Below are 4,345 nucleotides of genomic sequence, written 5' to 3' on the forward strand. Positions count from 1 at the left end.
CAAGCATGGAGAAGTCTATTAAAACTTCAATGATCTATGATGTATGTTCAAATGTGCAGATAATCAATTATAAAAAATGGTTAGTAATAAAACCATTCACTTAATGATGACTCTTCATCATATGCTTGGGAGGCAATTTATTTTGAATTATGGCACCACATTCCTCAATTAAAGCAAATATCACATTGTTGTCAAGTTTTCTTTTGTTTGACAAAATTCCTTTCAAAAATTTAGCATATGACAGCATTTGAGACAGTGCTTCCGTGAATGGAATGTTTATATATAATTTTTTTCAAAAGTTCCACAAACTTCCTAAGTTGCTCCTCAATTTTAGCCTTGGAGAATCTTTGGAAAAATGGTATGGGTGGTTTCTATGGTGCTGAAGGCACATAGGATTTTTCTTTTTCCTTATCTACTCTTTCAATTGATGGTTGGATTCTTTCACTCTCATCCCTAACTTTCACTTCCACATAATTACCATTGGGTTCCTCTAAATGTTTTTCATTACTTAAGGTGTCAACATTTAATTGTCTCTTGGGGTTAGGTTCAGGCTGTCCCGAGAATAGACCAGGAGATCTAGAGGATGATTTATGTTTCCAACATTTTATTGTTTGTGGCCATAGAATCTACCTTAGATACTAACTGTCTAAGTGCTTTATTCATTGACTGGTTTTGATTTTTAAACTTCTCATTTTGTTTGGTTTGAGTCAACACAAAATTTTCCAACAAATTTTCTAAGCTAGACTTTTGGGGGTTGTTGAAAGACCTTGGTCCTTGGAAACCGAGAGATCTAACCATTTGTTGGGGGACGGGTTAAGGGGAAGATTTTTGTAGGAAAAATTTGGTTGATTCCTTCACCCTTGATTATAAGTATTTGAAAAAGGATCCCTTTTTTGTGGATTGTTAAGATGATTAAGTTGCTCATTACCCACCCCACCATTAATAGACATTCCAACTTGGCATTCAACATCCACATGACCAATAATACTACAAATTTCACAAGGAGAAACATTTGGTGTGACATCATTTACATTCATTTTTTAAACTTTTTGAAACAATGCATCTACCTTAAAAGCAATATATTATGATGCATCAACTTCATATATGCCTCATTTCTTCTGAGGAAATCAATCACTTGACCATTGGTAGGCCATGTCTTCAATTAGAGCATAGGCTTCTTCTATGTTCTTGGTCATCAATGCTCATCCTGCAACAACATCTATTATCATTCTGGTAGTGTATGAGAGTCTATTGTCGAATGTATGGACAATTAGCCATCTCTCCAGCCCATGATGAGAACACAATCTCATCATCTCTTTGAAGCGCTCCCAAGCTTCATAGAGCGATTCTCCTTCCTTTTGAGGAAACTTTGTGATTTGATTTCTCAATTGTGCAGTTTTGCTTAGTGGAAAATATCTAGCAAGGAATGCTTGCTTTAATTGATCCCATGTGGTAATGGATTCAGAAGGAAATGAATGTAGCCAAATGAAAAAGGAAAAAGTCTTAGTCTAATGGCGTCACTAATCACTCCATTCATTTTCAAAGTATCACAATACTCTAAAAAAATAGACAAATGGAGGTTTGGGTCAATCGTTAGAGTACCAGAGAATTGGTTATATTGTACCATAGATAGCAACAAAGGTTTTAATTCAAAATTGTTAGCCTCTATCGTTAGACGCGCAATACTCGAATGTGGTGGTACCGTAGTATTAGGATAGGCATATTATTTCAAGGTTCTATTTCAGCCATTTTTAAATATTTTTCTTGTTCATAAATGTTTTTCTCTCTTCTTTTCCTACTGAAAATTCTTTCTATTTCATGTATTGTTTCAGCAAAATTCCCAAGATTTCGGATCCTTCGCATGCAAAGAAAGAACAATAAGTGTGTATATATATATATATATATATATATATATATATATATATATATATATATATATATATGTATATAAATGAAATATTTTAGTCTATTCAGTATTGAAAAAGAGAATTAATATCAAAAACAAAATAAAATCATCGTTCCTACAAGGACTTTATTATGAGTACTAATGTCTCTTTACTATGATAATTAGCTAAAACAGTAAATGTTGATAATGAATTTTGGTTTAAAATTCACAATAAAAATATAGCATTGGGATTGTAGTTTTTACAATGATGGATACAACAAAATTAACCTTCTATGAGTTATGGGTGTTAAACTCATAAAAATAGTTGTAACGAATGCTTTCTTTCAAAGAACAAAAGTGTATTTTAAATTAATAACCAACCTATTTTCATGATTGATGTATTAGCAAAATCCTTTAAGAGAAGATGTCTTTCATGATTTCAAAAGAACCAAAATCTATTTTCATGATTTGATTCTCTTATCCAATCTTAGGGGTCAAATATCAAATCTACCTTTTCGATATACTATTTGATATCTAAGTATGAATATGATTCTTATTAAAATTGGATTAAAAGGTCAACACTTATGACAAAAAGAAATAGAAATTGTTAGAGATCCAACATTGGAAATCCTACAATCGAAAGACAAGGAAGATCTACTCACATATGATCATAGTAGAATCAAATAGAAAACTGAATATTATTGAAACTAGAAAATAAAATAACAGAATAAAAATAAAAAGCTGATAATTATTAAAACTAGAAAATTTCTAAGAGAAATACAAGAACAAAAGAAAGAGTAGTAAGAGATTTCGAGTAGGAATGATGTCCCTAAAACTGAGTATTTTGGTCATTTTTATAGTCTTAGGTGCCTTCAAGAGCTTTAATTACAAGAAACCATCAGAATTTCAAAGGAGGAAAACGATTCAGCAGAAAATGAGAAATTTATGGCCATAATCGCCATTACTACTAAGCAGTAATAGGTGCAGCAACAAAAGATGAACATATTATGGCCATAATGATCATTACTGCCAGATAGTCGTCCTTGCTGACTTGAATTGTCAAATTCTTTTTTTTAATTTTTTCGTTCATTCATTATGGTTGTAATGACTATTATGGTCAGACAGTAATACTTGTTGGAACTTGAGTGTCTTTCATTTTCTTGATCATGATGTACTATGACTGCACCACTTCACTTCAAGGCTCTTTTGCTCCAAAAATTATCACTTATTCCTTCACTTCTCCTTGAAATCAAAACAAAACAAAAACGTAGTAAAATAGAACTAAATTCGAATTAAAAACATCAAATTAACATTTCAAATAAAACTATAAAAATAGATAAATTCTAGCTTATCAACGACCCTTTCAAACACCGTTGGAGCAGTTTTATCAAGAATCACTCATGAATCCTTATTGTAATTCTTTTGTAATCCATATCTTTTGTATCTCTCCCATGAGTAACTAAACCCTGTTTGTTAGGGATGAGTGAAACAAGTAGAAACCTTAATTTTGCTGATTTGATTTCTAGTTATATGAATGAGTTTATTGAATTATTTTTCTCATCTTTGTGTTTAATGCTTTTTATTGCTTGATCAACATTAAAATGTTCTGCAATTCGTATTTTGAAATAGAAGTGGACTTTACGAATACTTGAGATGAGAATTTCATGATAATGTAGTCTAGGGATAGATGCAGGTTATGAAACCAATTAAACTTGTTGCAAAAGAAGCAATTTAAAAAAAGAATTAGTGTACTGTAAAGCTTAATTCTAATCTTAAATCCACTAATGAATTAGGAGATACTTTGGAATTAAAGATTTTGTCACTAATATATTAGGGCAAGAATAATAAAGAGAATTCGGTAATAATTAAATAAATAAATTTAGTAACTAGGATCAAAATTAAAAACCAAGGTTGGATTCAAAGTAAAACTCATCCATGACATTTTTCTTATAATAAAATAATTAATTTCATTATAGTTGTTAGTTTTAAATATTATTTCAATCAATTCGAAAAAAATTTGTTTAATTTTAGTAATTATATATAATTCAATAGTAAAACACAATCATTGAGTTCGACACTAGGTACTACCGTTTTAATTATTACTTGCAACAATTCAGTATACTTACCAAAATGCTATCACTTACCAACACAAATTTTGAAGGTTGAATATTGACAAGTTGAAATCCTTCGTCAGTACAAAGGTTGGAGGATAAACACAAGCACCCTGGTTAAAATCAAGTTAAAATCCAATTATGCTTCAAATGGGTAGATCAATCATAATCAATCATCTAATCTTCATCCTCTTGGAAAAAGCAACATGAGTATAATATTGGAGTAAGCTGGAAGTTCATTCTTCTGATGGGTCAAAAATCTCCATTTGATACGATCCATAGATGGTATATGTGCAATAATTATGAATCAAGATTATCTTTGAAGAAGCTTGAACTGCAAGCAAAGGAC

The 4,345-nt window shown here is 30.7% G+C and overlaps 1 non-coding gene across 1 annotated transcript; it reads left to right on the top strand.

The window, feature by feature from the left end:
* Positions 1-1,284: 1,284 nt before the first annotated feature.
* On the top strand, positions 1,285-1,390 carry LOC113787901 (small nucleolar RNA R71). The gene has a single exon (XR_003474420.1). It is a non-coding gene; the product is annotated as a small nucleolar RNA R71 (small nucleolar RNA).
* Positions 1,391-4,345: the final 2,955 nt, after the last annotated feature.

Source organism: Cicer arietinum, chromosome 7 (assembly GCF_000331145.2).
Source record: "Cicer arietinum cultivar CDC Frontier isolate Library 1 chromosome 7, Cicar.CDCFrontier_v2.0, whole genome shotgun sequence".
NCBI classification, from domain to species: domain Eukaryota; kingdom Viridiplantae; phylum Streptophyta; class Magnoliopsida; order Fabales; family Fabaceae; genus Cicer; species Cicer arietinum.